The following is a 16,910-nucleotide window of genomic DNA, read 5'->3' as shown; positions in this document are numbered from 1 at the left end:
GACCCCCTCTTTTTTTTGAGATCTTGTAATTTATTCTATAAATAGTTAAATACTGCACTATTGTCCCCTTTGACTGAAATAGACTTAATCTTTCAGCTTTTCCTCAATTATTATGGGCGGTGAAAGCCTCCCCATAGTTTAGGTTGAATTTCTGTCTCCATCATAAGTCTATAATTATTAAATTATTATTGTTAGCATTATTTATTATTATCATTGTGCCTTAAAATGTTAAGTAGGCTTTGTGGAGAGAATGATGAATTCTAACCTTAATTTATAATTACCCTATTTGGACAATTTTCATTGGTTGGGGTGTGGTTTTTTTGAGTTTATTTTATTTATTGCAAAGCTACAAAATTGTTAGGTTTGTAACATTAGAGTAGTTGATGATGGATACTCCGAACTTTAAGTGGAGTTTATTGATATTTTGTTTCAAACAGCACCATAACCTGCTGAAGTGACTGGTAGCAAAACAGTTAAAGTAATATAAAGAATTTTTTGTGTATTACTGTACATGAGGAAATGTAATGAAGTTATCCTTAAACCCCAAGTGACCCAGCTATTCTGGCTTTTATTGCTTTCCTCCAGGTGTTGTCCATCATCCTCATTCTTATTTGTCATTAATGCATAACATCCTCTGATACTTAACATCCTTGTGATATTGTAATATTGAATTATGGTTATGAATGGTTTGTCTGACTTTTCTGCCCCATGGGGAAGAGTTGCCACAACTCGTACAGGAACTAAAAAGCAGTTGGGGGGAGGGGGTGATTAAGTCCATTCACTGAGACTAAACAAGTCCAGAGAAGTTCCACCCCCTGGAGAAGTGTGCATATACTGGCTCAGGCTGGGTTTTCCAGAGACTAAGAAACAAAGAAAGGGCTTTTGGTTTAAAAGGGTGAGCTTGAACTGACTTGTGGCCGCCTTTCTGATCCAGCAAAATGGACAGGACATTCTGTCCAATGGGGGTCCCAATCCCTGGGGAAGGGCTGGAAATACTTAGGTCTACTAAGGCCCCATGAGATTGATGGCTTACTCCTGGTATGTTTAGCCCATGTTTAAATTTATTAAGTGTTGGCATTCAAGAAAAAATATAATACATTTACCTTAAGAATAAATGTGCTTGCTTAGAAAGAGCTGTGTGGAAACTTGGAGCTGGTGGCAGTATGCTGGTCAGAGCCCTTGGAGAGAGAACAAAGCACACATCCTGGCCTTTAGGTAGATTGGCTTGTTGGAGATATCCGTGTAAGGCAGGGAGCTGTGCAGCCTTAAAACTCCCAGTCAAAACGGAAAGAGATTCAGGTCTTTACCCAAAAGAGGTGACAGCTGGAAGCCAGAAAACTTAAGTGGGTTCCCTCAGGGGATCGAGGGGTGAGGAATACAGGTGCAGTTACCTTGAAACTGTGACAGTCCTGTCTATATTTTCCTTGTCTGTTTACCAGTTGGACACTCATAATTTTACATCCTCCTCATTCTAGACCTACTAAATTTGTAAAGCTTCCTACCTTGTTCACATCAGCGGTATGCAAGATCAGAGTTTCTGAATAATCTATCTATGAAGGGAATAACCTTGTAAACTCATCATTGATACAACTCACCAGTTACAGTTTAGATAAATAACTTCTGATAATAAATTAACTCTAGTCCATGAACATGCATAACTTTTTGTGATTCATTTTGTATTAATTTTCATAAACAATAAAAAATACATGAAGCTTAACTTACAGATTGTATATATCAGATACCACACATCATAGCCTATCCAATACAATTGCAATCTAATACATAGCCTATCCAATACAATACAGCTTGTCAAAGCTACAAGAACAGACCATACTAAATCGGACAGTATCACACAGATGTAACATGTTAGGGTGGGGTTAATAATAAAAAAGATATACACAAATAGGCAAAAAAAGGAAGGAGGGGATAGGGAAAAAGCAGAAAGGTCAGGCAGAATGCAATTCTGGCATTATTTGAACTATCTCACTGTTCTTTATCCAAGAAACAGCATCTACATTTCTTCAAATTCATGTAATTTCTCTCTACATTGATAAGCTATTCTTTCTTTCGGTGCTAACTCAGATGGACCCGAATACCAGTGCTCTATTCTGGGCGTATGCCTACTCCTTCATTTTTGTAAAATCATGCACTGTTAATCATTGCGGCCCTCAAGAACCAAAGTCTTTGTGGTGGCGTTAAACCCAGCATATTAGGTACGTAATCTAGGATATAATTTTCAGATGAGATTTAATTGCTGAAGCCAAATACTACAGTAACTCCTCACTTAACATTGTAGTTATGTTCCTGAAAAATGCAACTTTAAGTGAAAGGATGTTAAACAAATCCAATTTTCCCGTAAGATTTAATGTAAATGTGGGGGGTTTAGGTTCCAAGGAAAAAATTTGGGGGCTGACAAAAGGCATTATATACTGTACAGTACTGTACTGTACTGTGGTTGGGAGGTGCCCCTGGCTTACCCCAGACAGGCACAGCCCGCTGCAGGCAAGGATGCTAGGAAGCACCTTGTGCAGTGGCAGCTTCCCCCCACCCCCAGAAGAACAGGCGCCGACTTTGCCGGGGGATGCTCCAGGCCCGCCTCTTCCCGTCCCCTCTCCACTCCAGGCCCACCTCTGGATGAGGGGGGATTTGATAGCTGCTTTCAACTACCTGAAATGGGGTTCCAAAGAGGATGGATCTAGACTGTTCTCAGTGGTAGCAGATGACAGAACAAGTGGTAATGGTCTCAAGTTGCAGTGGGGGAGGTTTAGGTTGGATATTAGGAAAAACTTTTTCACTAGGAGGGTGGTGAAACACTGGAATGCGTTACCTAGGGAGGTGGTGGAATCTCCTTCCTTAGGTATTTTTAAGGTCAGGCTTGACAAAGCCCTGGCTGGGATGATTTAGTTGGGGATTGGTCCTGCTTTGAGCAGGGGGTTGCACTAGATGACCTCCTGAGGTCCCTTCCAACCCTGATATTCTATGATTCTATGATTCTTTTCCCACCCGCACTCCACCTCTTCTCCGGAGCACGCCATGTCCCCCGCTCCTCTCCCTCCCTCCCAGCACTTCCCTACCGCCAAACAGCTGTTTGGCGCCATGTAGGACTTTCTGGGAGGGAGGGGGAGGAATGGAGACGTGACCCTTCCCTGCTCCTCCCCCTGCCTCCCAGAAAGTCCTGAGTGCTGCCAAACAGCTGTTTGGTGGTGGGGGAAGTGCTGGGAGGGCAGGGGAGGAGGCGGAGAAGAGGAACTTGTGCAATGCTCCCTTGTAAAGTCGTTGCTCTTCCACAGAATCTTACAAGCAGTGGACAGAGCAGGCAGCCAAACAACCTTATAAGGGAGCATTGCACAATTTTAAACGAGCATGTTGCCTAATGGAGCAGAGACGTAACTTCGAAACAGCGTTAAGCGGGAGGACATTAAGTGAGGAGTTACTGTATTTCACTCTTGTGTCCACCTCTTTCCATAGTTGCCTGGCTATCGGACAGACCCTACAGCAGATGTATCGGTTCCTTTTTCTTTATTACAGCGCCAACAAATATCAGAGGAAAAGGCCCCTGTCTTGCACAACCTTTGTGGCGTCCAATACATTTTGAATAGACTTTTGCTGTTTAAGGCATAGCCTGAGATCCACAGAAGCATTTTTATCATTCCATAATATGCTGTGCCATTGGGGTTCTTTTAAGTGCTATATTAACTCTCCTCCTCATATTTTCACAAAGAACTCCGGACCAATGGAGTTCCTCTTTATTAGGCATACATAGTGGACATGTGCCTGGGGAGTTTATGAAGCATTTCCAAGGTTCCAGATAGCTTTGGGGTCTCTGGACCAAATTTATATTTTAGCACAGGTTTCAGTTGTAAGTTCTGCCACTCCGCTGAGGGTGTTAGGTCATATAGTTGATTTAATGTTAGAAAAGAGACAAAGCCCTCATCCTTCACTATTGGGAAATCCATATGATGCCGTTGCTCAGCCATTTCTTCTCCAGTTCTTCTAAATTATAGGGTTTTCACCAATTTGCAAGTCTGGGTTATCCCAGATAGGTGCTTTTGCATGGTGGTGAGGATAAAATTGTTCCCTGTTAGCTGGGGTAGCCCAGAACCTTTGCACAGCCACCACTGTAGGCCCCGTATTTTTCTCCATTGGACAAAAAGAGTAACTGATCAGACCCACAGGGAGAATTGGATGCATTAATACCCATTCAGTTTCCACAGTTGCAGGGATAAAGGTGCATGCTAGAAACGATTTGAGATCTGTGACATGATAAAAACATAATAGTAATTTTGTTGGTCTGAGAGCCCAAACTGTCCCGGGGCTATAGGAGCTAGAAATTTTTCAATGGTAGTCATGGGCATTGACTGGCTGATTGGCAATCCCTCAATTCAAGGATGATCTCTACCATGGATTTACATATGGGTCCTGAGATGACTCAGGAGTCCAATGCTGGAACCACAAATCCGCCTGCAGTAGGTACAGACATTTTGTGGCAGGCCAGTGGCCTGCTGAGAGAAAGTTTTCTTTTTCCTTCCTCCTCTCTCTCTCTCTCTCTCTCTCTCTCTCCAGCTTCGAGAGCAAGGCGCTTCTCCTTGAAGCAGGCCACTGCCTGATGGAGGATGGGGCGCCATTGGGGTTGGTTGGTAGATTGCTCTTTCCAGCTTGTGATCTCCACATCAGTTTTCTTATGATACGCTTTCAGTGTGTCTTTGTAGCATTTCCTCTGACCACCACGGAATCTCTGACCATCGGTGAGCTAAGAGTAGAGGGCTTGTTCTGGGAGGCGAGAGACTGGCATCCGCACACAATGTCCAGCCCAGCGAAGTTGGTGCATGAGAATCATTGCTTCAATGCTGGTGACATTGGCTTCAGCGAGGATGCCACACTAACACCGGCAGTCTTGCCACCTGACACGAACAACCTTCTGGAGACATCGTTGGTGATACCTCTCCAATCTCTTGAGGTGCTGTCGATAGGTTATTCAGGTTTCACATCCATAGAGGAGTATAGGAACAACAATTGTCTTATAGACCTGGATCTTGGTGTCCTGCCGTAGGTCAAGGTCTGTGAAAATGCGTCAGAACAATTTCCCAAAGGAAGCACTTGCACACTAGATTCTGTGCTGGATCTCACTTTCAGTTTTTGCATTGTGAGAAAGTGGGCTACCGAGGTGACAAAAGTGCTCAACTGTCTCAAAAGTTTGACCCTTGATGGTGATTTGTGGTGGGTCATGTGCAAGGCCTGAGACAGGTTGATAGAGCACTTTAGTCTTCTCAATATTGAGTGAGCATCCTAGGTTTTGGTAAGCTTGTGCAAGAAAATCCAGTATGGACTGAAGGTCATTCTTAGTGTGCGCTAGGATGACACAATCATCAGCATACTGAAGATCAGTAATGTATGCCATGAAAACTTGGGACTTCAAGTGGAGACACTGAAGATTAAAGAGCCACCCATCCATTCTATATTATACCCTCAGGATGGTATAAAACCGCACTGAGATTCTGGCAATATTTATTCAACAAGGGGAAGGTAATCGGTTTAAGAGGATACAGGCAAGAATTTTCCCTGCTGTAGATAAAAAGGCAATGCTTTGATAGTTTTCATGCTCCAGCTTATCTCCTTTCTTAATGATTGTAACAGTGTTAGCGTTTCTCAAGTCTTCTGGAATCTTCTCATTATACCAGATATGAAGAAAAGTTTGTGGAGCTTTCCTACCAGTTCTTCACCTCCAAACTTGTAGACTTCAGCTAGTATGCCATCTGGCCCTGCTGCCTTGTTCTTAGTTTGCATAATGGCTCATGTTACTTTTTCGAGGGTATGGAGGTCAGCAAGAGATTCTCTTTCATGTCATTGAGGTATAGATTTGATAGTGGCATCAGAGATGGTTGACTCACGGTTCAGGAGTAACTCAAAATGCTCCTTCCATCTGGCTTTGATGGTTTCACTGTCCTTAAAATATGTTGACCCGTCTTGGGCTCAGAATGGTGTGGGTCCATGGGAGCATGGGCCATAAATGGCCCTTATTGCCTGAAAGAAACTCCTCATGTCATGTTTATCAGCATAAAGCTCAATCTCCTTGGCCTTTTTTCATCATCACTTATTTTTGATGTCACAGATTTTTCTTTGGGCTTCAGCCTTGAGTTGCTTGTAAGACTTTTTTTCTGCTGGTGTGATATGTCGTTTTGCCACATGCAATGAGCTTTCCTTTTCTGGGCAAGCAGGCCCTGAATCTCTGCATAATTCTCATCAAACCAGTCTTGGTGATGGTGGGTGACATAGCCGGTGGACTCGGCACATGCCAAGAGAATGGCAGTCTTTAATCCCTTCCAGAGATTTTCATTATCACCAGCTGTAGGCATAGCAGCAAACTTCTCTTGGAGACGCTGCTGAAGTTTCTCCCAAGTCACTATATCTTCAAGGGACTTGACACTGAATTTCTTTTGTACTGATTTTGCCTTCTTGCAGTGCCTTGAGGTGATCTGCAAATTCATGATTGATCTAACAAGGCAATGGTCCGTCCAACAGTCATCAGTTCCATGCGTGGCCCTCGTGATGCGGACATCTTTCTGATCTCGAGCTCTAACAATAACGTAGTCAAGAAGGTGTCAAGGCCTGGAGCGAGGATGTCTCCAGGTGGTCTTATACTTCTCACTTTGTCTAAAGAGGGTGTTTGTGATGACCAGGCCATGTCCTACGCATTTGCTCAGGAGGAGGATGCTGTTGGAGTTAGCCTTTCCTACTCCTTTTCAGATAGTGTCGTTCCAGAGATCTGACTCCCGCCCGACGCTAGCGTTAAAATCTCCGAGGAGAATTATCTTGTCCTCGTTGGGAATGTTGATCAAGACTCTGTCAAGATCTATATAGAATTGTTCCTTGATATCCTCGGTAGAATCAAGGATTGGGCATATGCACTGACAGCAGCAGACTGGTTGTTGCTGAGCTCAAGACGAAGAGTCATAAGATGTTCATTGATTCCGACAGGAAATTCTGTAAGCTGACTGACAAACCTATTCCTGTTTGCAAAACCGACACAATGAATGCGCCTGTCCTCTGCAGATTTTCCTTTCCAGAAAAAGATGTCTCCACCTTCTTTTCTCAGTTGACCTTCATCTGGGCACCTTGTCTCACTGAGGGAAGCAACGTCGATGTTATATCTCAAGTTCTGTGGTGATGATAGCAGTTTTTCTTTGCGGCCATATATTATCTATGTTATCCATCAGGGTGCGAACATTCCATGTAGCAAAATTCACTCTCTTTGTGTAGCTTCAACCGCAGGCAGAGTGATCCCAGTGGACACGGTAATCCAGCGAGGAGTGTATGAGGCAGCCTAGGTTTAGGGGCACCTTTTCTAGCCCTTTCCCCATGCAGGGTGAGAAGAGGGGATCCTAAAGAGTGGGTCGCAATAGTAGCTGCTGAATTGCACTTCTGTCCTCAGTCTAGGTGTCAGGCGACCATCTAACTACCTACTACAGTCTGCTGCTGTGATTTCTGGTTTGGGGGTAGCCGCAACACGTCCATGTTGGGGGTGACAGTACAGTTGCATGCGTGGCTGGCTAGCGTAATCCTCGCTAGGTGGGCAGTGCTTGCTTTGAACAAAAGGGCATCGTCTGCATACAACAGTAATTTGTACTCCATGGAACCAAGCTGTATGTCTCGGATACCTGAATGACCCCTTTTAGCTATTGCCAGAGCTCATGAGCCAAACCAAAAAGTAATGGAGACAGCGAGCTCCTTTCCCGAGTACCCCCGAAGAAGCTGAACATATTTGAGGTCACATTGGTGGCTGTGATTGAAGAGATTGGGTGAGAATGTAATAGTTAGATCCAGGAACTAAATAAGGGTACAAATCCAGATTTGTGTAGGATATAAAATGTATATCTCCAACCCACTCTATCAAAAGCCTTTCCTGCATCTAAGGCTAATATTTTCTGTGCCTCAGGGTCATTATATTTCACTGCTGTAATATCGGTAAGTTGTCAAAGGTTATCAGAGCCATGACGGCCTCTGACAAACCCAATGTGGTTTGAGTGTATGATAGAACCCAAAACATTCTCCAATTTCATTGCCAGAATTTTTGCTAGTATTTTGACTTCACTGTTAATAAGTGTAATTGGCCTGGAATTGGACCACAGTGTGGCATTTCTTCCTGGTTTAGAAATAACTGTTATTAAGGGTATGTCTGCACTACGAAATTAGGTTGAATTTATAGAATTAAGAGAGCTTTTTTTATACAGTCGATTGTGTGTGTCCCCACATAAATGCTCTAAGTGCATTTAGTCGGGGGCGTGTGTCCACAGTACCGAGGCAACCGTCGACTTCCGGAGCGTTGCACTGTGGGTAGCTATCCCACAGTTCCCGCAGTCTCCACCACCCATTTTAATTCTGGGTTGAAATCCCAATGCCTGATGGGGCAAAAACATTGTTGCAGGTGGTTCTGGATATATATCAGGCCCCCCCCTTCCTTCGCTCCCTCCGTGAAAGCAACGGCAGACAATTGTTTCACGCCTTTTTTCCTGGGTTACCCGTGCAGATGCCATGCCATGGCAAGCATGGAGCCTGCTCAGTTCACTGTCACCATATGTCTCCTGGGTGCTGGCAGACGCGGTACTGCATTGCTACACAGCAGCAGCTCATTGCCTTTTGGCAGCAGATAGTACTTTGACTGGTAGCCATCATCGTCGTACTCCTGCGTGCTCTTTTAGCCAACCTCAGTGAGGTCGGTCAGGCGTGCCTGGGCAGACATGGGAGTGACTCAGCCAGGTTATTTCCCTTTTTAAGTTTCATCTCATGGAGATTCAGTCCTGCTGGCAGTCGTACTGCACCATCTTCTTGTGAGCAGCCAGGAGACGACGATGGCCAGCAGTCGTACTGCACCGTCTGCTGCCAGCCTAAGATGTATAAAGATAAAGTGGATCAAAACAAGAAATGGACCAGATTTGTTTTGTATTCATTTTCTCCCCCCGTCCTCCCATGAAATCAATGGCCTGCTAAACCCAGGGTTTTGAGTTCTCTCCTTGAGGGGGCCATTCTGTTTTTTCTTGATGCAAAGCCACCCCCTTCGTTGATTTTAATTCCCTGTAAGCCAACCCTGTAAGCCATGTTGTCAGTCGCTGCTCCCTCCATCAGAGCAACGGCAGACAATCGTTTTGCACCTTTTTTCAGTGCAGATGCCATAGCACTGGGAACATGGAGCCTGCTCAGATCACCGCGGCAATTATGAGCACTATAAACACCGCACGCATTATCCAGCAGGATATGCAGAACCATAACCTGCAACAAAAGCAAAACCAGGCAAGGAGGCAACTGCAGCGCAATGATGAGAGTGATGAGGACAAGGACATAGACTTCTCACAAAGTACGGGCCCCTGCAACGTGCACATCATGGTGTCAATTGGGCAGGTTCATGGCGTGGAATGCCGATTCTGGGCCGGGGAAACAAGCACAGACTGGTGGGACTGCATAGCGTTGCAGGTCTGGGACAATTCCCAGTGCTTGCGAAACTTTCGCATGCATAAGGGCACTTTCATGGAACTTTGTGACTTGCTTTCCCCTGCCCTGAACTGCAAGAATACCAAGATAAGAGCAGCCCTCACAGTTGAGAAGCGAGTGGTGATAGCCCTATGGAAGCTTGCAACACCAGACAGCTACTGGTCAGTCAGGAATCAATTTGGAGTGCGCAAACTTACTGTGGGGGCTGCTGTGATCCAAGTAGCCAGTGCAATCACTGAGCTGCTACTATCAAGGGTAGTGACTCTGGGATATGTGAAGGTCATAGTGGATGGCTTTGCTGCAATGGGATTCCCTAACTGTGTTGGGGCTATAGACAGAACCCATATCTCTATCTTGGCACCGGAGCACGAAGGCAGCGAGTACCTAAACCGCAAGGGGTACTTTTCAATGGTGCTGAAAGCACTGGTGGATCACAACGGACGTTTCACCAACATCAACGAGGGATGGCCGGGAAAGGTTCATGACGCTCGCGTCATCAGGAACTCTGGTCTATTTCAAGAGCTGCAGGAAAGGTCTTACTTTCCAGACCAGAAAATAACCATTGGGGATGTTGAAATGCCTATAGTTATCCTTGGGGACCCAGCCTACCCCTTAATGCCATGGCTCATGAAGCCATACACAGGCAGCCTGGACAGTGGTCAGGAGCTGTTCAGCTATAGGCTGAGCAAGTGCAGAATGGTGGTAGAATGTGCATTTGGGCATTTAAAAGCGCGCTGGTGCAGTTTACTGAGTCGTTTAGACCTCAGCAAAACCAATATTCCAATTGTTGTTAGTGCTTGCTGTGCACTCCACAATATCTGTGAGAGTAAGGGGGAGATGTGTATGGTGGGGTGGGAGGTTGAGGCAAATCACCTGGTCACTGATTACGCGCAGCCAGGCACCAGAGCGGTTAGAAGAGTACAGGAGGGCGCGCTGCGCATCAGAGAAGGTTTGAAAACCAGTGTCATGACTGGCCAGGCTACAGTGTGAAAGTTGTTTTTCTCCTTGATGGAACAACCCCGCTCCCGGGTTCACTCTACTTTCCTGTAAGCTAGGCACCCTTCCCTTCCCCCATTCGATCACCACTTGCAGAGGCAATAAAGTCATTGTTTCTTCACATTCATGCATTCTTTATTTATTCATCACACAAATAAAGGGATAACTGCCAAGGTAGCCCGGGAGGGGTGGTGGAAGGGGAAGGACAAGGCCATACAGCACTTTAAAACTTATTGAATGCCAGCCTTCTGTTGCTTGGGCAATCCTCTGGGGTGAAGTGGCTGAATGGCCAGAGGCCCCCCCACCACGTTCTTGGGCATCTGGGTGAGGAGGCTATGGAACTTTGGGAGGAGGGTGGTTGGTTACACAGGGGCTATAGTGGTGGTCTGTGGTCCTGCTGCCCTTCCTGTAGCTCAACCATACGCCAGAGCATGAGAGTTTGATCCTCCAGCAGCCTCAGCATTGACTCCTGCCTTCTTTCATCAAGCTGACGCCACCTACCATCTTCAGCCCCCCACCTCTCCTCACTTTCATATTGTGCTTTCCTGCAATCTGAGATTGTCTGCCTCCACGTATTTTGCTGTGCTCTGTCAGTGTGGGAGGACAGCATGAAGTCAGAGAACATTTCATTGCGAGTGTGTTTTTTTTGCCTTCTAATCTTCGCTAGCCTCTGGGAAGGAGAAACATTTTATAGAACACTCTTTCACAGTAAACCTTGCTGTTAACATTACATAGGACGTGCTTTCATTACAAGGTCGCATTTTGCCTCTTATTGAGGGTATGCTGGTTTCGTGTGAGAGATCACTCACGTAGAGCCAGACAACAGAATTCGGCTTGCAGGCAGCCATGGTAAGCCACAGTCTTTTGGCTTCTTTAACTTTCATAACATGTGGGAATGGTTTCAAACAGCAGCGCCCTCATTACCCATACCAAGCACCCATTGGGTTGGCCATTTAAAATTGGTTGGCAATTTAAAAGGAGGGGCTGTGGTTTCCGAGTTAACGTGCAGCAGAAACTCAACTAACCCCTCCCCCCACACACACACACAATTCTCTGGGATGATGGCTTCACCTCTCCCCCCCTCCGCATAGCTAACAGTGGGGAGGATTTCTTTTCAGCCACAGGCAAACAGTCCAGCAGGAATGGCCACCTCTGAATGTCCCCTTAATAAAATTCCCCTATTTCAATCAGGTGACCCTGAATGATATCACTCTCCTGAGGGTAACACAGAGAGATAAAGAATGGATGTTGTTTGAATGCTAGCAAACACCGGGACCATACACTGCAATGCTTTGTTGCCTTCAGGGTCCAGGAGCCCGCCTTGGGTGAGTTTGGGGGGTACTGGCTCCAAGTTCAGGGTGATAAACAGATCCTGGCTGTTGGGGAAACTAGTTTCTCAGCTTCCTTGCTGTGAGCTATCTACAACCTCCTCATCATCATCTTCCTCGCCCCCAAAACCCGCTTCCGTGTTGCCTCCCACTCCTTGGACGGAGTCAAAGCACAGGGTTGGGGTAGTGGTGGCTGCACCCCCTAGAATGGCATGCAGCTGATCATAGAAGCGGCATGTCTGGGGCTCTGAACTGGAGCGGCCGTTTGCCTCTCCGGTTTTTTGGTAGGCTTGCCTGAGCTACTTTAATTTTCACACAGCAGTGCTGAAGGTCCCTGTTATAGCCTCTGTCCTTCATGCCATTGGAGATTTTTTTCAAGTATTTTGGCATTTGACATTGTGGAGGATAATGCTATGACAGGAACTGTTCATGGGAGAACAGTGGCAGAGGGAAATGGAATAACCAGAAACATACATAACTTCAAATTTCTGTGTGGCTTAGTGTTGTGGCATGACATACTGTTTGAAATAAATGTTGTAAGCAAGAGACTCCAAGGTGTTGACCTTGATATATCTGGAGCAATAGAACAACTGGACAAAGCAAAGTCTTACCTATCAGATGAGGGATTTCAAAACGTTCCGAAGAGTGCACAGAAGTTGGCAGAAGAACTTCACACTGAAGCTATTTTCCCACCCATTCAAGACTAAAAGAGTCACCGAAGAAGTAGATGACAGTTTGATTACGAGGCACGGATAATCCCATAAGAGACCCCAAACAACAATTCAAAATTGAATTCTTTAACCAGGTGCTAGATTGTGCAATGCAGTCAGTTGAACGTTTCATGCAGCTCAAGGAACACAGCAGTATATTTGGTATGTTGTATGATATTCCAAAACTTCTCACGATATCCAAAGAAGACCTAAACTAGAGACAATGCAGGGCACTAGAGACAGTATTGACACATGATGACATGCGCGATATTGATGCGAGTGATTTATGTAATGAACTGAAAGCCTTCTCAGATACATTTCAGCAGGATCAACTCCAAAGGCTCTTCTGGAATATATGTGCACAAATAACATGACCACCCTCTTTCCAAATGCTTTTGTTGCTCTCCGCATACTTCTAACACTTCCTGTAACAATTGCCAGTGGAGAATGCAGCTACTCCAAGATGAAGTTAATAAAAACACATCTACGCTCCACAATGACACAGGAGAGGCTGGTCGGCCTTGCAACCATCTCAATAGAGCATGAGCTGGCCCAGACTGTGGACCTTCAGGAAGCAGTTCAAATCTTTGTAACCAAGAAGGCACGGAAAGCACCACTTTGATTATTCAAACAGATAAAAATGCCAGTGTTTACTATGCAGACAAGAAAAGTTACATTTGCTGTTCAGGCATTTGAAAGTTAAGTGTTACTTAAAATTTGTGAACAGGCATTTTAAGTTGTTAGTTCTCCTTTATTGGGGTAGGTAGCAGAGCAGTACCATGAGAGGAGTAGAACAGGAAGAAGGCAGAATTGAGACCTTTCAAAGTTTTGGTTCAAGCAAGGGGGCATGGGGGCATCATTTGAGCTCCCCGCCTCAGGTACCAAAATGTCATGGGCTGGCCCTGGTCCTATTGGTACAGATCTTTTATATAAATTAAAGAACTCTTTATTAATATCTTTAGGTGATATACATAATTTACCATGTTTATCACAGATGGCCACAACTCTTTTTATGCAGAGGTCTTTTGTCTTAGGTGCTATCCCAGCAACTTGTCAGCTTTTTCACCCAATTCAGAAATCCTGCCTGAATCAAAATAGGGCAAATTCAGCCTGTGCCCCCAGTGCAGCTTATTGAGTATATATCTCAAATTAATTAGGGATCGCAGCAAATGTGGAGATGGGGCTGTTGCACAATACAAATAAAGCTTTTTACTTTTTTCTCAAGGGCTGTCATATTTTCTTCACATTCCCTTTTCTTGGCAAACATGAAACTTCTAATTGCACCCCTCAAATAGATTTTGAGTGTCTCCCACAATGGCCTGCTAGAAGATGTTGCAGTTAATTTGTCTCCAGGAACATGTCAAATTTATTTTTCAAAAAAAGTTTTGAAATGAAGATCTAATAAAAGTGAAGAATTAAATCTACATCTACCTGGCTGTTTCTCACCCGTCTCTTGCTGTTTGAAGAATCATGGGGCATGATCAGAGAATGCAATTGTATTAATTGAGGAGTCAAGTACAGAATTTACCAAGTTTTTGGAGATCAAAAAAAGAAATCTATTTGGGAATAGGACCCATTTTGTGGAAAGAAGTATGAATAGTGCCTACCCGCTGGAAGTATAAAACGCTAGGTTTCACATAATCCCAGATCTTTAATTTGCAACTCCAAAGCCGTTCTACTTTTGGTTGACTTATGACCCTGGGGCTGAGATTTGTCCACAAAGGGATCGAGCACCTTTTTAAAATCCCCAACAATCGCACTAGGGCTTTGGGGTTCTCTGTATAACTTAGTAAAAAAACCTGTGAAAGATTTCAGGAGCATCAAGGTTAGGCCCATACATATTAGCAATGATTAGTTAGATCATTTATGGTGACTTTACATGCATAACTTTCTGCATGCAGTTAAGTTCCAGAGGAGCCTTAAGACTATAGCCTCCCCACTCGTGGAACCTTAGGAGACTCTTTGGGGGCTCCCAAACCTACACACCCTGCAAACCTTAAAAGGATCTAGTCAGCAGCACTAGAGGCTAGTTGAGGACTCCTCCAAATAGGATCATTGTGGGTGACCTCCTAGGGCAGGGAAGGCCTCCTAAAATCTTCGGGGATTTCTCAGTTCCTGCATAAGACAGGGGTCCACAGGGTTGAATTGCATAAGAGCATAGGGCTTGGGCAACAGCATAACTGGGAGGCCTTTCTTCCTTTCTGCTTATTTGATTCCATGCAGGACATTGCATCACTATATCTTTCGCCCTTGTGATTGAGAGCCCCATTGCAAATGACAGCATTTTGAGACTTAGCCAGTATGAGAACAAACACAATACAAAAGAAAGGCTCATACATCATAAAAATGTCCTGGGTTCACTTCTGGTTTCAGTTGTAGTTTAGTTTTAATTACTTTTAATTACGACTAATAATAATTTGTAATATACTAGTAAATGTTCTGTAGTATAATTGGGGAAATAATGACATCTTTAGAAATAGGAGACCTCCCTATAGAATCTGCTATTAAAACTTTGTTGAGAGGTCTGAAGAGACCACCAGGTTTTGAGTGAATTATGGTTTGTGGTTTAGTGGTTATATTATACTAAGACATAAATCTGACTTTATCATAACATTTATCTAATGTCCTATTTGTTGTATATCATTTCAGTACACATGTATTCCATTATATTTAGCTGTACATTTTAAAGCAGACATAAACTATTAAATGCTTTTTTGATTAATGCAAAGCTTTTGAGAACTTGTGCTTGTTTGGAACAGTATATGGGATATTGCACTCACAAGCACAGACCCATGGCGTTAATAACCCTGGAGTCATGTCCTTGTCAAATGTGTTAGAATTTTAAAGCACTCTGAGTCTCTTTTAGATGCAGGACTGAAAATCCTACTGTGTCTGTTTTCTAATTCAGCAAATGTGCATAGAAGCACACACAGATATAGAAGTGTGTAAGCTCGCATATGTATAATATTGTAACCCTTCTGCCAGGTGGAGCCAGCAGCAACCAGGGCCATGTTCAATATCTAGGGGTTCCTTTCCATCGATACAACACAGAACCGGCTCGAGCCCCCACCCAGTAACCTGGGAAAATTACACACCACCCCCGGGCACCTCTGAGAGGCAATATTTCCCCACTCGCAAGCATAGAGTCTGAGTGTAGAAAAGAAACTTTTAATGAAAGGAGGGAACTAACTTGGAGTTAATTTGGGAAAACACTGCAAACAGGGTTCATAAACATAAACTATGGGTAAAAGACCCACCTCCGAAGTAGAATGGTCAATGCCCTTTTCTCCTCAGGTTCTTAAGTCCAGCAACCCAAAAGTCCCTTTCACATGCCTGATCCTTCTCTGTTGTTGTCCTCGGTTGGTGCAGACCCAGAGTTCAGAGGTGCATCTGCAGAGTTCACCACCCACCCTGGGTGGAGAGTAAAGAGGTATCTTATTCACTCTGCTGGCCCCTCACCAGCCACCTGCTCACTGCTTTCATCGCGCCTCTCTGGCGCCGCCCTGCTGGCTGTCAGTCACTTCTGCTTCTCTTCTGTGACCTCTGCACATCAGTCTCTCAGTGATTTTCTGCCCTTTTGCAGGCTGGGCAGAAACACTGCCTCATCTCAAGTGATTTCAGCTCTCAGTGATTGTAGCTCTTAGGCAAGGCAGAAACACAGTCCTACTACAACTGGTTTCAGCTCTGATCAAGCAATTAAAGTAACAAGAGGCTCCTAATGAAGCCTATTTAGCCCTGTTCTTCAAACAGTGGGGAAGAACAGTTTAAGCCAGTCTAGAGAGGTGGGGAGGGGGGGCATGTAGCCTCCTGACTAGAACTCCTGTTCCCCCCCTTACTTTCACAGGGCTCTGACATTCAAACCCCTGGTTAATGACATTCTTTCAACTGAGGGTGCACCCCCCCCTCATTTGGGACAGGGTAAGCACAGTCCTACTCTCCTGTATTGCTATAATAATTACAACATTGGTAACCATATTTCACTATCCCTGCATTCAGTACTAAGGTCATTAGTACCCAGCACTAGCCAAAGTTTATCCTTTGACACAGCTATAAATGATGAATATGTAAACAGAGCAGGAGCAACCTGTATTTACATAAACACACCCGTAGTCTCTTCCCCTCCCAGCTATCTGTCGGGGAAGCATTCATTTAGACCCTGATTACATCATGAATCATTCTTGGAATTGTTCTGTGAAGGTCTGGTTCAAAGTTTATTGAAGTCAGTGAAGAGACCCATTGATTTCAGTGTGCTTTCGATCAGGTCCTAAATGGAAAAGAACACTTGTTTCTCTTTAGGAAAGCAAGTTATTGACTTCCTTAGGAATAAGGGTGAAATTCTGGCCCCGTTGAAGCCGATGGCAAAATTCTCATTGACTTCCGTGCGGTCAGGATG

General features: G+C 44.6%; 1 protein-coding gene across 1 annotated transcript in view; it reads left to right on the top strand.

Annotated features, from left to right (window-relative positions):
- LAPTM4B (lysosomal protein transmembrane 4 beta) overlaps positions 1-16,910 on the top strand; it is a 125,970-nt gene that overhangs the window by 106,404 nt on the left and 2,656 nt on the right. The gene's annotated exons all lie outside the window — the stretch shown is intronic.

This window comes from Lepidochelys olivacea, assembly GCF_965140295.1.
Source record: "Lepidochelys olivacea isolate rLepOli2 genome assembly, chromosome: 2".
Lineage (NCBI taxonomy): Eukaryota > Metazoa > Chordata > Testudines > Cheloniidae > Lepidochelys > Lepidochelys olivacea.
This window is presented reverse-complemented; position numbering and strand designations above follow the sequence as displayed.